Source organism: Carcharodon carcharias, chromosome 7, assembly GCF_017639515.1.
Source record: "Carcharodon carcharias isolate sCarCar2 chromosome 7, sCarCar2.pri, whole genome shotgun sequence".
Classification (NCBI taxonomy): Eukaryota; Metazoa; Chordata; class Chondrichthyes; order Lamniformes; family Lamnidae; genus Carcharodon; species Carcharodon carcharias.
Window position 1 is genome coordinate 112,218,429 of NC_054473.1, and position 22,393 is coordinate 112,240,821.

The 22,393-nt window shown below is 43.1% G+C and overlaps 1 protein-coding gene across 1 annotated transcript in view; it reads right to left on the bottom strand.

Moving 5' to 3' along the window:
• The window catches only part of LOC121280217 (RNA-binding Raly-like protein), an 883,916-nt gene that overhangs the window by 860,284 nt on the left and 1,239 nt on the right, over nt 1-22,393 (bottom strand). The window lies entirely within an intron of this gene.

Here is a 22,393-nt window from a genome sequence, read left to right on the forward strand (position 1 = left end):
AACTGCTGCAGCCTATGTGGTGTAGGTACACCCACAGTGCTGTCAGGGAGGGAGTTCCAGGATTTTGACCCAGCGACAATGAAGGAACGGCAATACATTTCCAAGTCAGCATGGTGAATGACTTGGAGAGGAACTTCCAGGTGGTGGTGTTCCCATCTATCTGCTGCTCTTGTCCTTCTAGGCAGTAGTGCTCGTGGGTTTGGAAGGTGCTGTTGAAGGAGCCTTGATGAATTCCTGCAATGCATCTTGTAGATGGTACACACTGCTGCTATTGTACGTCAGTGGTGGAGGGAGTGAATATTTGTGGATGTGGTGTCAATCAAACGGGCTGCTTTGTCCTGCATGGTGTCAAGCTTCTTGAGTGTTGTGGGAGCTGCACTCATCCAGGCACGCTCCTGACTTGTGCCTTGTAGATGGTGGACAAGCTTTGGGGAGTCAGGAGGTGAGAAACTCGTCACATGATTCCTAGCCTCTGACATGCTCTTGTACCCATAGTATTTATATGGCTAGTCCAGTTCAGTTTCTGGTCAATGGTAACCCGTGGGATGATGATAGTGGGGGATTCAGTGAGGGTAATGCCATTGAACATCAAGGGGTGAAGATTGGATTCTCTCTTGTTGGAGATGGCCATTGCCTGGCACATGTGTGGCACGAATGTTATTTGCCACTTGTCAGCCCAAACCTGGATATTGTCTAGGTCTTGCTGCATTTGGACGTAGACTGCTTCAGTATCTGAGGAGTTGCGAATGGTGCTGAACATTGTGCAACCATCAGCGAACATCCCCACTTCTGACCTTGTGATGGAAGGAAGGTCATTAATGAAGCAGCTGAAGATGGTTGGGCTGAGGACACTACCCTGAGGAACTCCTGCAGTGATGCCCTGGAGCTGAGATAATTGACCTCCAATAACCACAGCCATCTTCCTTTATGCTAGGTATAAGACCAAGCAGAGGAGAGTTTTCCTCCTGATTCTCATTGGCTCCAGTTTTGCTAGGGCTCCTTCATACCACACTCGATCAAAAGCAGCCTTGATGTCAAGGGCAGCCACTCTCACCTCACCTCGGAAGTTTAGCTCTTTCATCTATGCTTGAACCAAGGCTGTGATGAGGTCAGGAGCTGAGTGGCCGTAGCAAAACCCAAACTGGGCATCAGTGAGTAGGTTATTGCAAAGCAAGGGCTACTTGATAGCACTGTTGATGACCCCTTCCATTACTTTACTAATGATTGAGACTAAACTGATGGAGCAGTAATTGGCCGAGTTGGATTTGTCCTGCTTTTTGTGTACAGGGCATACCTGGGCAATTTTCCACATAGCCGGGTAGATGTCAGTGTTGTAACTCTACTGGAACAGCTTGGCTACGAGCACGGCAAGTTCTGGAGCACAAGTCTTCTATACTATTGTCAAAATGTTGTCAGGGCCCATAGCCTTGCACTATCCAGTGCTTTCAGCCATTTCTTGATATCATGTGGAGTGAATCAAATTGGCTGAAGGCTTACATCATCCACTCGACACTTCTGGCTGATGATTATAGCAAATGCTTCAGCCTTATCTTTTGCACTGATGTGCTGGGCTCCTCCATCATTGAAGGTGGGGATATTCGTGGAGCCTCCTCCTCCATGTACTGAAAGGGGAATGGAGTTTTGAAAGAGGGGTCGGAAGGGCAGATGGAAGGATTCTTATTTTTATCCTCAGGATGTGAGCATTGCTGGCAAGGCCAGCATTTATTGCCCATCACTGAGTGCCTTTGAGAAAATGGAAAAGGAGAAAAAGGATGATATTTGTGGACCACCTGACAATTATGTGAATAATTGAAGAGAAAAACACAAGACAGAGATGCTTAAGAAGAAACTAAGCCAAAATCAGCCTTAGGCAGACTATTGATTACCACGATTAATATCTGACACAGGGCTTGCTTTTACTCAAGCCACCTCACATCAACCCTTTAAATCCTCATCATTACTAATGTCAGGCTGTGCCCTGTTCCATAAGAAATCTAACTGCCTGCCTTGAGGTTAAAAGCTTCAAATCACCAAAATGTTGCTTAGATGTCTCGACATTCCACTCAGGTAATTGCTGTGCTTGATAATATCCTAATAGCCAGTGGTGATCCATCAATTAAAATAGTACACAATATCATATATCATACAATCAGTTAATGACACAGTTTCCACCAGGTACCCGAGCCTACTGCATTCAAAATCTTGTTTGCTTGTATTGGAACTGGCTAGAACGTTTTGTGGACATGCTGGGTGGTATGTCTTATGTAGAGGAACTGTAGGCTGACTCAGGTAGTTACTCCAAACTGGTTTATTAACATTATGTATAATATTTACAAGGTGGGTTACTGAGTAGGCACATCTCCCGAGTGCTCCCTGCTTAATCCGCTGTACAGTCTGTAGCACATGACTGCTGATGTCACTGACACATCAGAGTCTGTTTATTCTACTCATCTATTACACTACACATCCCCACATGTACATTATCTACTTTTTAGAAAAATAACGGTGTTAACTATTTTTAATTATTTACAAGGCATTTACTTTAAACTATTTACATGCCACTGACTTTGCCACCTCCTCGTTACCACCTACCCCCACCACCCCCACTCCCCCCCAGAGACCCCTGGTCAGAAGTTAAGTCTCTGTGGTGTCTTTACCACTCTTCTGGACCACACTGTTGTGACTGCCACGTAGGGCCAGAGGTCTGGAGGTGGGTCCTGGGGTGGATCAGCATCTCACAAGCCGCTCAAAGGATCCTTGGGGAACAGCACCTCATCTTCCGCTTAGGCACTTTACAGCCTTCCGGACTTAACGTTGACTTCAACAACTTCAGATCATGAACTCTCTCTCCATTCCCAATCCATTTTGATCCTCTTTTCTCTATATTCATTTTTATTTTTAAATTTTAATTTAATTTTTTTCCCTTTTATTTTCATTATTATTAGTGTTCAAATTTATTTCCATTTTAATTCATTGTTTTACCCCAGCTTTTAGCCTATTTTTGATCTTTTTTCCCACCACTGTCCCCTCCTCCCACCCCACCCCCACTAGGGCCATCTGGCACTTTCCAATGAGCCATTACCACATTCTGCTTTCCACACTTAATGTCACTGTTAGCACCTCCTTGAGCCAATACCACCATTATTAACAACCCTTTGACCTTTTGTTTATGACATCTTTTGCACTCTCCCCTTTGCCTCCACCTATCGCTGGCCTTCTATCCAGCTTTACTTGTTCCAGCCCCCCTTAAACAGTATATTTCACAACATTTCTACTTCCCTTTCGCTCGGAAGAAGAATCATACGGACTCGAAATGTCAACTCTGTCTTTCTCTCCACAGATGCTGTCAGACCTGATGAGTTTTTCCAGCATTTTTTGTATTTGTTTCAGATTTCCAGCATCCGCAGTATTTTGCCATTAAATTGGATGTTCCTGGTCAGTAAAGGAATGTGTGCCTTTAGACATTGGCCCATGAGCAATTAGCTTAAGAGAATCCATTACCAGAGGCATGGCTCAGTAATGCATTAGGGCTGAATGGCAGTCAGGATTCTTAGACATCAGGGTCTTGCTGTTCCTGGCTACTCATTCAGGCTCCCTGTTGGCTTGTGGATGAATAGGGGAACTGGTAATATGGGTGTCAGTAGGGAATGTCCTGAAGTGGTCATTAGCAAATTGTGGACTATTATCTGAGATGAATTTTATGATCCTGTTCCTATTGAGGCGGGGGTGGAGGGGGTGGCGGGGAGATGGGGAGGCGTAAAATGCAATGAGCTGTTCAGAAGTCCTTTGACTTCCACAGGACCATAAAATCCCACCAGTGTAAAATTCCACCCATGTGTATAGAAGATGGCCTGCGGCACTCTGATCACTGACTCAGCCATTGTGGTGTGGAGTCTGACTACTTGCAGATATCTAGAGATAATAATCTACAGCAACAAGATATGTCTTGCCCTGATGATCAAAGAGGTTGAGTTCCAATTTCTGCCAAGGAAGTTGGATGGTACCAAAGTTGGATGGTAGCAAAGGTACAAAAGGGGCCAGGGTGTCCCTCCTGGCTGCCACTTCCTCCAGGAAGATGGCTAAGCACTCATCAGAAAAGCAGGGGGCCGAATGCCCACTCGACTTGCCCTCCTGCCTGCCATGTCCAACTGCACTCAAATGCATAGCTGTTAATTCTGCAGCTGTGCAGGAGAGGACAAAATCTTGAACAGCCTGTAATGCCCGGCCACTACAAAGATTGCAGTGCATATGCTCTGCACTTTGCAATCCCAAGGTGGCCTTCATAGAGCCTGTGGAGGATCTCTTCTCACATGGACCTAGGAATGACCAGATGGTGATCAAAAACTCAGAGGTCATCCACTATGGTTAAGTATCCACAGAGGAGGTAGTCTGCAAGATTATATTTAGACCAAACTTTCAGGCAGAAGCCTTGTAGTTGGGCACATTCCATTGTCTTCTTTTCGTGCTTTTCAGACATCTTGGAGCTTGGTGGCAGAGATAGGCAATAAATTCATTTGGCCAAAGAGAATGCTTCCACTTCTGAGACAAGTGCAAATTCCAAGGCAATAGCTTGGCCTACTGTAGCTCTGGAGAGAGCATCAGCCATGGTTTACGACTTTCCCAGAATGTAGACAGCTGTGTATTGACAACGCATCAAGAAAAGGCAAAACTACTGAATACGTGGAAGCATTTTAACAATCTCCGTGGAATTCAAGAGGGTAATGAAGGGTTTGTGGTAGGTCTCTACATGGAAGGATAAGTCCATGAGGTAGTCTGAGAACCTCTGAATGGTCCATGTGACCGTTATATTTATATGTATCAATAATTTAGATGAGAGAACCAAATGTAATATTTCCAAGTTTGCTGACAACACAAAACTAGGTGGGAATGTGAATGGTGAGGAGGATGTTAAGAGGCTTCAAGGCAATTTAGAGAAGTTGTGCAAGTGGGCAAATACATGGCAGTTGCAGTGTAATGTGGATAACTGTGAAGTTATCCACTTTGGTAGGAAAAACAGAATAGCAGAGTATTATTTAAATGGTGATAGATTGGGAAATGTTGATGTACAAAAGGACTTGGGTGTCCTTGTACACCAATCACTGAAAGCATGGATACAGATGCCGCATCCAGTTAAGAAGACAAATGGTATGCAGGCCTTGCTGAGAGCATAAGACGTAAGAGCAGAAGTAGGCCATTTGGCCCATCGTGTCCGCTCCGCCATTCAATCAGATCATGGCTGATCTGATAATCCTCAACTCCACTTTGCTGCCTTTTCCCTATAACCCTTGATTCCCTTATGATTAAAAATCTGTCTATCACAACCTTGAATATACGTAACGACTCAGCCTCTACAGCCCTCTGTGGTAAAGAATTCTGCAGATTGACTACCCTTTGAGAGAAGAAATTCCTCCTCATCTCTGTTTTAAATGGGTGCCCCCTTATTCTGAGATCATGCCCTCTGGTCCTAGACTCTCCCACAAGGGGAAACAACCTCTCAGCATCTGCCCTGTCAAGCCCCCTAAGAATCTTATATGTTTCAATAAGGTCGCCTCTCATTCTTCTAAATTCCAATGAGTACAGGCCCAACCTACTCAACCTCTCCTGATAAGAAAACCCCTCCATATCCGGAATCAACCTAGTGAACCTTCTCTGTACTGCCTCCAATGCCAGTTTATCTTTCCTTAGATAAGGGGACCAAATCTGTTCACAGTTTTCTAGATGTGGTCTAACCAGTGCTTTGTATAGCTTTAGCAAGACTTCCCTATTTTTATACTCCATTCTCTTTGAAATAAAAGCCAACATTTCATTTGCCTTTCCAATCACCTGCTGAACTTATATGTTAGCTTTTTGGGATTCATGCACAAGGACTCCCAAATCCCCCTGTACTGTAGCTTTCTGCAGTTTTTCTCTATTTAAATAATATTCAGCTCCTCTATTCTTCCTGCCAAAATGCATAACCTCACATTTTCCCACATTGTATTCCATCTGCCAAGTTTTTGCTCACTCACTTAACCTGTCCATATCCCTCTGTAGACTCCTTGTGTCATCCTCACCACTTGCCTTTCCACCTATTTTTGTGTCATCTGCAAACTTGGTGATAATACATTCACTTACCCCATCTAAGTTATTAATATATATTGTAAATAATTGAGACCCCTGCACTGATCCCCGTGGCACTCCACTAGTAACAGGTTGCTATCCTGAAAATGCCCCCCTTACCCCAACTCTGTAAATTCTATTAGTTAGCCAATCCTGTATCCAAGCTAATATACTACCACCAACACCATGGGCTCTTATCTTATTAAGTAGCCTTATGTGCGGTACCTTATCGAACACCTTTTGAAAATCCAAATATATTACGTCTACTGGTTCCCCTTTATCTATCCTGCTTGTTACCTCCTCAAAGAATTCTAATAAATTTGTTAGGCATGATTTCCCTTTCATGTTTGATTAAATTATGTATTTCTGCTATTACATCCTTTATAATAGAATCCAAAATTTTCCCAATGATGGATGCTAAGCTAACTGACCCATGGCTACCTGTTTTTTGTCTCCCTTCCTTTTTGAATAAAGGTATTACATTGGCCATTCTCCAAGCCTCTGGGACTTTTCCAGAATCTAAGGATTTTTGGAAGATTACTACCAGTGCATCCACTATCTCTGTAGCTACTTCCTTTAATATCCTAGGATGCAACCCATTAGGTCCAAGGGACCTATAGGCCTTTAGCCCCATTAGTTTCCCTAGTATTTTTTCTCTAGTGATAGTTATTGTATTTATTTCCTCCCCCCCACTTTTGCCTCTTGAATATTTAGTATTTTTGGAATGCTATTAGTGTCTCCTACCGTGAAAACTGAAAGAAAGTATTTATTCAATTCCTCTGTCATTTCCTGGTTCCCCATTATTATTTCCCCAGCCTCATTGTCTAAGGGGCCTATGTTCACTTTGGCCTCTCTCTTCCTTTTTATATATTTAAAGAAGCTGTTACTGTCCATTTTTATATTACTTGCTAGTTTATCCTCAAAGTTTATTTCCTCCTTTTTTTTTGCACATCTTTTGTTGGTTTTCAAAACTTTCCCAACCCTCTGGCTTACCATTAATCTTTGCCACATTGTATGTTTTTTCTTTCAATTTGATACTGTCCTTAACTTCCTTGGTCAACCATGGTTGGTTTATTCCCTTCCTTGAATCCTTCTTGCTCACTGGAATGTTTCTTTGTTGAGAGTCATGAACTATTTTCTTAATTGTCTGCCATCGTTCATCAACTGTCTTTTCTGCTAAACTGCTTTCCCAGCCCACTCCAGCCAACTCTGTCCTCATTCCTTTGTAATTACCCTTATTTAAGTTTAGCATAGTTGTTTCTGACCCAAAGCCTGGACTTTTCCTATGGCGGGTAGGCTGGACGGGGGCGGGAGTGGAGTAGATCGCAGCCCGCGATCAGCTGCGCGCTGCCATTTTACGCGGGCGGGCTAATTAAGGCCCGCCCAGCATAATGCACGGCCAGCATGTGCAGGTGGGGGGAGGAGGGAGAGTCGGGGCCTGCATTCCTTCGTGCATATGCATATGCAGGAAAGCATGCAGCAATCTCCCTGAGGCACAGAGCTGCCTCAGGGAGATTGAATAGATTATAGAACATTTTAATAAATGAAGTAAAAATTTATTTAAACATGTCCCCTCATGTGACAGTGTGGATGAGGTTTCCTGAAAAATGCGAAGGCCGCCTGGGCTCTTTGACTGTCCACCAACCTTAAGGTTGGATGGGCAACATTCTAAAGTATTTTAATTAATCCCTTAATGGCCTTCACAGGCCCTTAACATTTCAGCAGGTGCGCAGCTGACTCTGGCTCACGCTTGCCGAGCAAAATATCGTGATGATGCGCGATGACGTCGGGACATCATCATGTGTCCTTGTACGCCGCGGAGTGTCGGGCCCATCCCTTCACACCGACCGGTAGATTCAGCCCCAGGTTTCTCACTCTCAAACTGAATGTTAAATTCTAAACTGTTTCCTAGGGCATCCTTTACTCTGAGATCATTTATTAAACCTGCTTCATTACACATTACCAGATCCAAAATAGCCTGATCCCTGATTGGATTCACAACATATTGTTCTGAGAAGCTGTCCCAAATACACTCTATGAATTCTTGCTCGTGGCTACCTCTGCCAATTTGATTTTGCCAGCCGACATGAAGATTAAAAGCACCCATGATTAATATACTGCCTTTTTTACATGCCCTCATTATCTCCTCATTTATTCTCTGTCCTACAGTATAGCTACTGTTCGGCGGCCTATAGGCTACTCCCAGCAATATCTTCTTCCCCTTATTATTTCTTACCTCCACCAATATGGATTCCACATCTTCCAATACAAGATCCATTCTTGCTATCGTACTTATTCCATCTCGTACTAACAAAGCTACCCCACCACACTTTCCTTCCTGCCTGTACTTTCAAAAAGTCACATGCCCCTGAATGTTTAGTTCCCAGCTTTGATCTCCTTGTAACCATGTCTCCATAATAACTATAAGATCATACCCATTAACCTCTACTTGTTCCGTTAATTAATTTATTTTGTTCCAAATACTAGGTGCATTTTAGTAAAGAGCCATTAATTTTGTCTTTTTACCATTTTTCCCCCCTTTGAACCTATTTGCTGTTTTTTTATGTTTGTACACTCTGTCCCTTCCTGTCACACTCTGGGTATCATTACCTAAATAGCTGCCCTGCAATGCTGCCATATCCTTTTGCTTTGTAAGCCTACATATCCCCTCTCAAGAACCCTCCCTACCCATCTCTATTTAGTTTAAAGCCCTCTCTACAGCCTTGGCTATTTGTTTCTCTAGGACACTGGTCCAGCAAGGTTGAAGTGACGCCCATCCCACTGGAATAGCTCCTTTCTACCCCAGTACAGGTGCAGAAAGGACTTGAGTAAAGGAGCAAGCATGGCTTACTGCAGCTGTGCAAGATCTTGGTGAGATGGCACCTGGAGTATTGCGTGCAGTTTTGGACTCCTTACCTAAGAAAGAATATACTTGCCATAGAGGAAGTGCAACGAAAGTTCACCAGACTGATTCCTGGGATGCTAGGATTGTTGTATGAGGAGAGGTTGGGCCAACTTGCCCTGTATTCACTGGAATTTAGAAGAATGAGAGGGGATCTCATTGAAATGAATAAAATTCTGACAGGGATAGACAGACTGGATGCAGGGATGATGTTTCCTCTTGCTGGGTGGTCTAGAACAACGGGTCACAATCTCAGGAAACAGGGTAGGCCATTTAAGACTAAGATGAGGAGAAACTCCTTCACTTAAAGGGATGTGAACCTGTGGAACTCTCTATCACAGGGGGCTGTGGAGGCCAAGTCACTGAATATATTTAAAAAGGAAATAGATATAGTTCTCGACCCTAAAGGCAACAAGGGGTATGGGGAGAGAGTGGGAGTGCGGCGTTTAGATAGGCGATCAGCCATGATCATATTGAATGGCGGAGCAGGCTCAAAGAGCCGAATGACCTACTCCTGCTTCTAGTTTTCTATGTTTCGATAACAGCTAGTGCTTCCTTCTTGATGGTGGCGCAGTGTCATTCTATTTCTGTTAATGATCTGGAAGCAAAGCATACAGGCTTGTTGTCATCATTCTTCTGGAGTTGGACAAGAACAGCACCAAGGCCAGTTGGGGACATGTTCATGCGCACTACGGTGGGCAATGCTGGATTGTAATGTGCCAGCACATCTGAAGAAACTAGCCTGTCTTTAATACATTGAAAAGTAGCATTGTTCAATGCCCCAGAACCAATGCTGGCCTTTCCATAGGAGATCCCTTAGAGGTTCTGTGATGGTGGCTAAATTTGCGATAAACTTGCCCACATGGTTATACATCCCTAGGAATGCTGGACGTTTGAGATTACATTTTGGTTGGGGAAAGTCACTAATGGCTTTTGCCTTGTGATGATCCACCATGATAGTCTGTCTTTGGATGATACGGCCCAAAAATTTGATGGTGGTCTTGGTAAATACACAATTGTCTTTAAAGTGAGACCTACTTCTTGGACGGCCTTAAGAACTTCTCGGACTCAGTGGTCATGCTCCTCCCTTGTGGACCTGTGGATAAGGACATCATCCATGTGGCATATGACTTCTTGTTTACCTTCTAAACTCATGGACAAGGTGCACTGGCATATCTCCGAAGCTGTTGAGATCCTGAAGGGAAGATGATTAAAACAAAATTGGCCAATAGGCATGATAAAGGTTGTCAGCAGCCTGGACTCCAGGTCGAGAGGTATTTACCAAAACTCACTATTAGCATCGAGATTAGCGAAGAGGATGCTGTTGGCAAGCTTTGCCAGGCTGTTGTCCACAGATGCCATTGTGTGGACTTCCCTCTGGACTACTTTGTTTAATTGCATGGGGTCTGCGCCCAGCCTGAGTTGACAACTTAGTTTGGGAACCGTCACCATTCTGGAACACCACTGAGTTGCTTCTGTAATAGGTGATAAGACACCTCAATGTGGCATGAGGTCAAGTTCCTCTTTGGCTTCGGCAGTAGAGGATGTGGTATCCTCCTGGTGATGAATAGGCACATTGGCATGGCATCTGGGAGCAGTGAAATGTGGTATTCGTTTTTTAGCTTACCCAGTCCTTGGAAGGCTTGTGGGAATTTTTGGAGGAATTCAGTCTGGTTGAAGGACTTCATTTACTTTTTGTAGGATGCCCAGTTGATATACACATTTCTGCTGAGTGAAGAGATGCTTTGATTATGTAGAGTATAGACAGTCTCTGTGACCTGTCGTCTCTTGTGTTATTGGATGGCTGTGATCTGACCGTGACCTGCAGATTAGTTCATCCTGGACCTTGGAGTTTAATGTTTGATAGCTGGACAGGCTGTGTTGAGCAATGCCAAATGATCAGCCAGTATGGAAACACCAGCACCAGTATCAACTCTTAAAGTTGGTTTTAAACCCTTTGGCTTCTAAAGCGACAGACAGGAAGTCTTGGTGATGGTTTTGTAGTTTTCCCAGGAAGTCTGAGTGAGATGGTATTTGTTTGTTTGGGGTCTATGTTCTGGTGAGCTGTAAGCTGCAGTTGTTCTGTTGTTTTTTAGAGGCTTTGAATGTACAGAACCACTAGAAATGCCCTGTCCTCCCAGATTGGAAGCACTCTGCACCCCCTGCTCAGCAGTCTTGCTGTCTGTGTTGTTTTTTTGCACCACAGTATAAGCACTTCAAGATAGCTGCTGTACGGTTTCCTGCCCTTTTGGCCAGTTTGTCGTAGTTCTGCATGGGCAGGGCTACCGCACCTGGGCCTAAAACGTGAATGGGCATCCCCGGCGCCTTGGCATGTCAGAGGACCAGAGGCCGAATTTGTGTAAATGGGCCAGCTTACCTGGTGACATGAAATGGTTCAGCGAGTGTGCGATCATCCTTCATGGACTCCTGTGTTTGAGACCTAGCTACCATGAATAAGGGGGCAAGAAGCGATTTGAAACATTCCCTTGGTTTGGAGGATCAGTGGGCAACATGCATCTGTCCAGAATCGATGTCCTGATTTGAAATAAAAAAAACATTGGAGGCTTTTAAAACAGACTCAAAGTCAGCAGAAGTCTCATCAACTCCCTGGCTGAGAAGTATCTGGTCAGCGGTGGGCCCTATGGTGTAAAGGAACAAACTGACCTGGTGTTTTGCCCTCTGATAAGGAGACCTGAGGCTGCTCGGTTATTATTGCGCCATGTCTTCCAACGTCAACCTTTGTGCAGGCCCTCGAGACATTCGAGCGGGCAGGGTAGGGGCAGTGACTGCTTATCAAGGTCCGTCATCGTTACCCTTTTCAGTTGGCCTCTTGCTTAGGTACACTTGTGGGATGTCATTTCAACCAGCGTTCATTCCAGTCCTGGAATATGGGCATATAGCACCAAATCTTAGTTAGATTGGTGTCACCACCAGCGCTATTATGTTTTGTGGATGTGCAAGATAGAATGTCTTAGGTAAACCAACCATAGGCTGACTCAGTGTGAATAAACCAGTCTGGAACAACTACCTATGTACAATGGATTACTGAGTCGACACATTTCTCCTGAGTGCTGCCTGCTTAGTCTGTTGTAGAGTCCCTAGCATATGACTACTGATGTCACTGATACATCATAGTCTACATCACTCACTTTCGCTATATATTTATTCTCTTAACCTATTACACAACACAGAACACTGCCCTTTCATGTCTGTGACCAAAGTTCAGAATAGAGAGACTGGCTGAGAAGTCCCTCACTGTGATGATGGTTAAAGATCTTAACTGAGCCGATTCTGGGTGGTTTCAATCATTTTCCTAAATGGTTGCGAACATATGGCACAAAACTCCCACAGTCTCTAAATTTACATCTGATGTTCAAAGAAAAATGGCAGAGAGAGCCATTTGTTGTAAAGCCTCAATCCCTACTGCTGTCAAATAAAGTTAGCCTATGCTCACTTCATTACCAGGTGATATTTCAAAGGAACTGATTCAGAAAAAAAGAGTTTTATTTAAGTCATGGATTCAGTGCATGTACAAGGGAACATATCCTTGTTCAATCCTTGATGATGCTGTTTCATAGAAAAAAACACTACAGTGTAATTTGTTTACAATTATATTTTGCTAATAGTATTCTGTCAAAAGAAATGAACTGCTGATGGGAGCAGACTCTCTCAGCTTGAGGTATGAGGAAAAGAGCATGTTGCAGCTATTAGCATTGTTTTAGTTCCACACCAGCTTACTTAAATATGGAATCTAAGAAATCTAAGTTGTAGGACATTAACCACCCCATACACAGATTGATGATCCAGAATGAAATTTTACCTGCTCAATAACTAGTTAAATGCATTTTGTTCTAAGGGACTCTAGTTACTCTGTCAGTCTTAAATCCCTGCAGCTATGTGAAGTATTTCTAGAAATCCATTATTATGCTCAGAGATAGACCCTGACATCTTCTACTTCCCAGCTTTCAACTCACTTGACAAAATGCAAGTCAGACTGATGGATTCTTAAATTGAAGGTTATTGTCCAGAACCTCATTCATTATTATGGCACCCAACATTTTACCAACCAGCTTTGCGCCTTCCAGTGCCATGCAAGCTTTTTCTTTCTTTCATGGAATGTGACCATCACTAGCATGACCAACTTGTTGTCCATCACTAACTGCCTTGATCTTGCTAGATCATTTCAGAGGGCTGTTAAGAATCTGTGGATCTATCATGGAGGCCAGATAAGGATGACAGATTTCCTTTCCTAAAGCACATTAGTGAATCAGATGGGTTTTTACAACAAATCAATGATAGTTTCATGGTCACCATTAACAGACTAGCTTTACATTCCAGGTTTATTAATTTAATTCAAATTCCACCAGCTACCATGGTGGGATTTGAACCCATGCCCCCAGAACATTAGCCTGGATTGCTGGTCCAGCAACATTGCCACTACACCACCATCAGTGACATATTTCGTGACCTCAATTAAGGCCTCTAGATCCACAGGGAGTCATATTTGTTCCAGCTCCTATCTTTCCATCGACTTCCGTAGAGAACCATAGAACAAAACAGTGCTGAAAGAGGCCATTCAGCCCATCATGCCAGTGGAAGCTCTTTGAAAGAACTATTCATTTAGTTCCATTCCACTGCCCTTTTCCTATAGACCTGCAAAATTTTCCCCTTCAAATATTTATCCAAATTCTCCTTTATAGTTATGACTGAATCTGCTTCCACTACTCTTTCAGGCAGTGCATTCAGATCACAACAACTTGCTGTGCAATCAAAATTCTCACTTTGCCAATTACCAATCTGTGATCCTTCTGCTACAGGGAACAATTTCTCCTTATTCACTTGATCAAAACACTTCAAGGTTTTGAAGACCTCTATTTCATTGCCCCTTAAGCTGCTGCATGTAATAACAAAAGTTATACACAGACTTATCTCCTCTCCAAAAAATGTAATCGCATATCCATTATAAAAGCTACATGTTGCATATGCCCATCCTGCCCAACACTCCTCTGATGCCTGTCATATTTCAAACATCACACACTTTCCAATATATTCTGTATCACACTTTAAAAAAGCATAAACAAAGGCAGTCACTCGGAACATGCAAAAAAATCTCAAAAGCAGTAAGTATCAAAGCTATTGAATCCATAATCTCTGAATTAACTATAGCACAATAAAAGCCAAGGTTCCAATCTCCAGTCTGAAGCTTTGAATTAACTTGCCTAATTTTTCTTGCGTTCGACTACTCAATCTGGAAAGTTCCCTTACCAAACAACAGTTAAACATTTATTGGTTTTTGGCAGTTTCTAGCAGAACAACTGGAATTGTAAACTTAAAGTCACACATTTCCAACTTGGCAGATAATGAATCATGCAATTCACCTCCTTATAGAATAGGGCATCATCTAAATTACTATCAACATAGTCTTTTGGGAGACATACCAGTGCAGGTATAAAGGCCAATAGCTCACAATGAGGTAAAACATCTTTTCTTCGCTTTTTCCCAAGTTTCACCTTTTCTGATTTCTGCTGGGGTTTGGGCCTGACATCATCTCGTGGGATTTCACGATCGTTTGGGTTGGGCACGCGTGTGCCCGCCCGTGGAATGTAAAATTCTGGCCTTGGTCTCTGTAGATACCAGTAACCCTCCAGTAGTCACTCAAACCCTCCAGTAGTCACTCAAGTGTCCATTCGCCATGTGTGAATCTATAAGTGAGTGTCAGTAAACCATTCACAAACATGGCCGAAATTTTGCAGCCCCTCATGCTGATGGGGTCATTTGGTCCTGCTATCGCAGATTTCAATGGCTCACCGGGGTGTGGGTGGGGATGGTGGAAGACTGTGTCCTGTTCTCAACTAATATGCATGCATGTAGATACTCACTCACTCATTCTCTCCAATAGGGTTCACTGGATAGCATTCAAGAGTGGGAGTATGGGCTTATTTAACAATTTCTTAGTAGAGGCCAATTTCAGCTTTCTTTCTGCTCCCTTAGATGAGTCAGCATAGAGCAGGAGTCAAACCAGAGACCTTCTGCTCTATACTGGACTGGTGACTTTACTCATGCCCATAGGAAATGCTAAAGGCCACAATTCAATCTCAGGTTTCTGTTAGGGTCACTTGGATTTGGTTTTATGGCTCACAGCTATGGCTGTCTATTGCCCTGCACCTACAAATTAATTATGAAGGTCCTCAAGATACGGGCAGTAGACCGGGTGGGAGATGGGGGTTTGGTGACATGATGTCTCGTGTACTCTTCTGATGAGATTTGCAAATTTTAACATAATCACAAATTTAAAAAGGTGCATTGCCTTTTGGTATTGCTGCTAATTATCACCAGATCCTTGCACTCTCCCGTGTGTAAAGACAGTCAGGAAACTGTAGAGAGATGCATTTTCATGGTAAACCTCTCCTACAATTTAGGAAAAAACACTGGGCTGGATTTGTTGCACCCCCTCTGCCCCTACACTTCCCTGCCCCCATCCCCTCCATCCTCCCCACCAGCCACCTGGAAGGAAAGTTGGTCCCGAACAGACCGAATTTTAAAAAAAAATGTGCCCCACAGAAATAACATGTTGAGGGTGGGCAAACCAGGCTGAGGGTCGGACTTCCACCCATCAGTGGACAGGAAGCCCACCCTCGAGAGCTGCTGGCCTATCTGAACTAGAACTAGTAGTTGGTACAGCTAGGACTGTAGTGAATCCTCAAGAAAAAGATCCTGGCCACCAGAAACAGCTAAGTCCTGGGCTTTTAGGACAGGGAGGGATTGGATAGCCTAGGGAGGAGGGGACACAGGGTTTGGGGAGGCGGGGTTTGAAGGGCAGGCAGGGAGGAATGAAGAGGATGTGACATCTTGGGGGTGATGGCCCCAATGTGCACAGGGCACCCCCCAATTGATGAGTCCCCTTACTGTTTGCCTTGTCAAAGAAGTCATTTCAAAAACGACCTTTGCACTCTAGCCCGCCTGCCACTACCCAGCATTTTATGGCAGTGGAAGCGGATTGAGGCCCTTAATTGCCAATTCATTTGGCAGTTACGGACCTCAATAGGCCTATGGATGGGCAGCCTAGTGGGTGACTTACCCATCCCCTGTATTATGGGGAACAGGTCAGGGTGGGTAGGAAGGAGGTGGGCTAGGCACCCGACATATTTTACGTGACACCCCACCCCCAAAAACACACCAAGCATGAGGGAACAGTAAAACATAGCCCACTATTTCAAATTGTTTCCCACTGTCTCCATAAAGACCTTTGCTTCCCTGTTGAAAAGATGTTGGCTGTCAGCCATAGGCTCCCACACCAAAGCATCAGTCCCACATACGTACTTTTTTTTAACCTGTGGCTTTTAAAATACATTTAGATGTTGCACACAGAATGAGAATTGCCCATTGCTACATTAGGGCATATAGTCAAGTTTATCTTCATCAAAGTAATGGGTTAAACTCTGTTTATCAGGTAATATGCAAATATTACAAATTCTTACCTTAGGCTTTCTTGGTCAAAGTTTGCGTTTATTTGATTATTGTAAGTAGTTTTTTGACGTGTAATACCTCTGAGCATTGCTGACTGTGCTTCAGATTTGATCTTGTCAAGTTGCTTTGGAACTCTGACTTCAAAGGAGACTAAACTGATGAGACCAGAGACTTTCTCTAGTTTTCAGTTCTTCTCTGAATTCTGAAAATGCAGTCAGATAACTTAATACTCGGTTGCTCTTATTCACATTAACCCAACCCAGGAGAAAGTGCCGCAGAAGTTGGGATCTTTGTTCTGAGGTGGCGGGGTTTTCTGGGAGTCGGGTTGGGTGACCACAGAATGAGCGCAGAGGCTGTCAGGTGTAGAAGCGGGCTGAGTGGAAGGCCAAAAAACAGCCCTCCACCTCTCACCCTGCCAACACATTCCCCATGCCTCATCCATGCCAACCCCATACCATTTCATGACCTATAGCCACCCCCATGGCCCCTCACACCCTCCATGTTACCTATGCCCTTTTACCCACCCATGTCCCCTTGTACACTCCATGCTGATCCATGCCCCTCCACCCATTTGAAGGCCCTTTATAGCTCCTATGCCAGCTTAGTGCCAACTCATGCCAACCCCATCCCCCATCCACCACCCTTTACCCTTACACCGACCATGCCAACCCACCCAGTATCCACCATTGGCAGACCTTGGGAGCCATACTGAGATTAAGTAAAATAACATTCTAAGTGTCTACTGCAGACTATTTAAAAAAAAACACTCTCTTTCATATAAACCCACTCACTATATTTACATTCCTTCAACTACATAATCCCTCACAAGAACAAACATTTCATTCAGGTGCTTAATTCGTTATAAAAGCAAACATTGGAAATCATAATCCTACTTCAAAGAGTCTATAACCACTTGGAGCTGTTAATTAAACTGTCAAATGGAAGGCAACCCACTGTGATAATTGAAGGTTGCAAAATCAATCATCCAGCACAAATCCAGTAATGATAACCCTCAGGCTTATGTGACAGACAGGCAGAGTGAAATAGTAAGCAATAATTTTTTTAACATTCCACAGTTTTTTAAAAATTTAAAAGGGCAGGAGTTTTAAATGCATTGACAGTTTGACAGTTCTTTTGACACTTTTGACAGCTCCTCTTGATGGTTGCTTTTGACATCTCTCTTGACAGTTCCAATGAGTTTATGTGCTTTTTATGCACACTCATCCACTTTTAATAATCTCAAAGGGCACCTCAACTCTCCCATAGGGCATTTTACCTCTCCCAGAGGGCAGCTGGCCTCCCTTCAAAAGTGTCCTGGGACCAAATTCAAAGGGGTGCCGAACATCTCTAAATGACTCTGCAAAGTTTAGTCCTGCTACTAGCAGGTCTGATCTGCACACATTGTGTTTCCCACTCCCAGCTAACGAATATCAGACTTGCCAGGAGGCAGCCGATATTTTATATGGGCAGCTGCCTCCATGAAACATGCATGTGCAAAATCCTGATCTGGCCCCAATCCCACTTCAGCAAAAATGTTAGGTCCCATGTTTGGGGGTGGGACTTCTGGATGTTGGCCTCCTCCACCATTGTGAAAATCCAGGCCTTTGACTCAATTTCTATTTAATGCCAATTTTATGGAACTGTAGAAATCACAGCACACAAACAGTTCATTCACTCCATCAACTGCAATTTTTCTCCACAGTAGGCATCCTTACTCGCTCACCATTTCCATCAATATCCCTCTTTTGAAACAACAATCTAAAAACCTTCTAAATTAATTTACATTCTCTGTCTCAACTATGGTTAGCGATGGAGAATTCTTCACTTCAGCCACTCTCTGTGTGAAGGAATGGTTTTCTAAACTCCCCCTTAATTCCTTTCGTGAAATAAACTGTAACTAATCACCTCATCATAACTCTTCTGAAGATCTCTAACGCCCTTCAGAACCCTTTAACCTCCTGGGCTTGAGCGAAAAAAATCCCTAACTTCTCAAGACAAACCTGTAACAACCCATTCTTTATGACATTTGAATTGAATCTACATTGCACCTTTTTGCAATGATCAATAACAAACACACTTTTTTTCTCATATTTTCTAACAACTTTACCTAAAAATGCCAATTAACCTTATGTTGTTGGTTGTCCTCTTCACATTTGTGCTTTACTTCTCCAAATAAAAATAGGTTTATGAGACAGTGTATTTGATATGAATGTCATATTTTGACATGAATATGGTGGCACAATATCACAATTCTATTGTTATAGAAATAGGTTACTGCATGTAAGGTAGTTATCAGGCCTCCAAGTGCAGATCCTAAAAAGGTACAGCTTCTTTAAGTTTTGCCTGTGGGGACTATTGTGAACATTGCGAGTGAAATAATTATGTACCCCCAAAGAAACCTAATATTTTAGGGATCAGTTCTAAGTGATGTATCAAAGTCAGACCTCTGGCTGCAATTTAGGGCCTAGAGACCCAGGTTACAGTGCTGACTCTTGCCTTGTCCTTTTTCCAAGCTCAGCAGAACTCTTCAGATGCATGCTTGCAAGAATTTGTGGCTTCAGGATGCTAGCTAAATTTTAATGCTGATAAAAACATAAAGGAAACCTTGGCTTGCTAATGGTGGGCTACTGGGGAATTTAGCTTCATATCAGACTGCAGATACCTGTTGCAAAGCTGCACAGGAGTGGAGACTGCCTCCTGAAGGTGATCTCACACCTCTTTCCAAAATCCAACACGTGCGTTACAACACTAGTACTGCGTTGATACAAATGCTAAACTTTTGCATCCACTTAAAACCGGTAATGTAAGTGGCCTCTACAAATTTTGCATTTGTTTATACTCGAAAGAAATATCGTGCCAGTACTACTGCCAGCAATCCAGTTTAATAAACCTGAAGTACCAGTGGAAATATCCAGATTCAAGTTCCCTGCAACCCTTGACTGAACACAAGCCAATATTTAGGTTTGAACAGACTGTACTCCAGCTGGGTTGAACCACAATTCCGTCTGGCATGGCAAGCTTCCTTTTTTGGAACTTGAATGAGAAATCAGTCACATTAAAAAAGACGAAGTACAAAATAAATTAAGGTGTTATTGCAAAATAATTATCGGTGCAAGAATAGAAACATCAACATGACCCTTGACTGAAAGTGCTGGTAACACTAGAACTGGTCTTAATGCTTAGGAGTTCAGACCCATTCTGGCTCCATTATTTACCAACTGATCATGACTGTCTTGAACTTCTAGAAAACACAAGTTGCTTGCATCTTATAATGACAGTGATAAAGCTGTCAACCATGTTGGTATAATATTCATGTAGTGGTCCCACCTACACAAACCCAAAATCTGTGTTCTCGTGTTGTAATCATGTGGATATAGGGGCTCAAATTCCTGGGTGCCAAAAGCCATTTCAGCCTGAGATGCAGGGTTTCCTTTGGTTGTTCCGATATGTTTGGTGCTGGACTCTGCCATTGACCATATGGGATGATGAGTATTTCTGGGAATTGTGGGAAGAGATGATTAATCTGAGCTGTTTACATTGACAGTTCGTGTTGAGTAGTATTCCACAGAGGGTGCTGGTATCGGACTGAACTTTGGGATAGACAGTCATGCTTGTTGTCTGGGTGCAAGTGCATCACCTTTGCATCTTAAAATGTGTCCTGATTTTCATCCTGTTAAAATCAGTGAAGGCATAAATATACCCTCCCCCACCCCATGCCTCCAACACATTGTTGAACAAATGTTACTAAATAAAAGTGGATAGTAGGAAAGTAAAAGTTTGTGTGTAAAAAGCACAAAATTGTTGGACTAAGGGGAAAGAGCAGGGAAATGGGACTAATTGGATAGCTCCTTTTAAAGAGCTGGCACAGACAGGATTGGCCCCCCCATTGGTGCTATATGATTCTATGACCTTTTCTTAATGATGTGCCTGGCAGTGCTGGGCAGCTTAACACATGGAAATGAGCTCTACAAATCAACTAGTTATAGGGATCATTTGAGTCACCAGCCAAATCCGTCTCTAAACCAAATTGTGCTGTAATTATTCTAGTGGAAATACAGTAATAACTTCAATGACTAATTCACTAATATGAAGCTCTGCCTTGTCCTGTATAACACATGTTGCTGCTTTAGAGTAAGGTCCAGGTTGGGGCACTGCATATTTTCAGCAGCAGAATGGCACTTCTTTTGCAGTCAAATTAACTCATAGCTTTGCTTAGTTATGGTAAACTTGTAACAGGTTAATCTGGTAATTGCTTTAAGACCTGTGCAACTGGAAGCTAAATTAGTTAGACATTGTATGTATTACTGCTTGTGTCAATGCTGATATCAGGTCCATTCAGAAGGTGAACTTTTAGGCAGTTCCTCAGGCTTCCGTCCACCCTACAACATGCAGCCTTATAAAAGCCACATCTGGGATCACAGGATAAATGTTGAATTTAAGTCACTATTTTCTCCAGTCTCGCCGGTGTCTGGCACTGTGGCTCCTGAGCCTTCAGTGGAATAAAAAAAAGCTTACATACAATGCAGCATCTGAGCATGTGCATACTCAAACCAAGCAATCAATAAGCTCCTTGTCTAGAACGGTAGAGTGATAGAATAATTCTGAACACCTATTACTTTGTGCTTAATGCACAATGCATGTGGCCATTCAAGAAACAATACATCACTGCATCAGGTCGATAGCAATGCTAAGGGATACTGACTCGGTCAAGTTTTACATCAATCACAAAGCTGGAAGAACTGAGTGAGCGGCTGCTTGAGGCTCCAAGGTTAGCAAGTTTTCCCCACTGTTGCACAGGTCCATCATTTGTCTCTTGACGGGCTCACTGATTAGCCAGTGTTTGGACTCGTACATTACTCTTGCCAGGTTTCCAGGACAGAGGACCCATCACAAGAGTTTCCCCAAGCTCTGTAGAAGACCAGTGCTTCCAATTATCTGGCTTCTTTAGCTATAATGACAAATGTGAAGGAGCTGTTCCTGGCATCTAAGGAATGTTCCCGCAATGTACAGTGTTTAGCAAGTTACAAATTAGTTTGTGGAAAGCTCTCTTCCGAAAGATTGCAAACAAATAAAAGGAAGCTGCCACAACGAGGCATTAACTGGAGATTCTGGTGGTAAAAGAGATCGCGTGCAAAAGTGCATATTTTTGCAAACTTTTTCAAACAGACAGTGATCTCATTTATGTTGTCAACTGGTAACATCTTTGAACTCATTTGTTCATATTCCAAAGTTATTGAAGGGTCCCCCCACTGGTGTTCAATGGTAGCAGACTGTTACTGAAGTCACAACTCACTATGGTTGAAGTCTCACTAAAACAAAGGCAAATTACTGTGGATACTGGAAATCTGAAATAAAAACAGGAAGTGCTGAAAATACTCAGCAGGTCTGGCAACATCTGTGAAGAGAGAAACAAAGTTAATATTTCAGGTCAAAGACATTCCTTCAGAACTGAAGGGAAATAGGAATGTAATAGATTTCAAGCAAGCTGAGAGGGGGTGAGGGGATGGAAAACGAAAGGAAAGGTCTGTGATAGTGCGGAGGGTGGGAGGCATTAACTGATGAAAGCTTTAGTGGTACAAAAGGCAACGGGAGTGAAAATTATAGCAGTAAAGAAACAAGCGATTTGTCTAGAAATAAAAACAGCAAGTGCAGAAATACTCAGCAGGTCTGGCAGCATCTGTGGAGACAGAAAAACAGAGTTAATGTTTCGAGTCCAATATGACTCTTCTTCAGAAACAGTTGTGAAGAAATGTCATATCAACTTGAAATGTTAACTCTGTCTGTCTCCCTCCACAGATTCTGCAGCTTCCTGATTTTATTTCAGATTTCCAGCAACTGCAGTATTTTGTTTTTATTCAAGGATTCATGCTGAGTGGGTGTGAATGGCAGAATGATGAACAGCTATCTTCAAAAGCAAAAATGTGA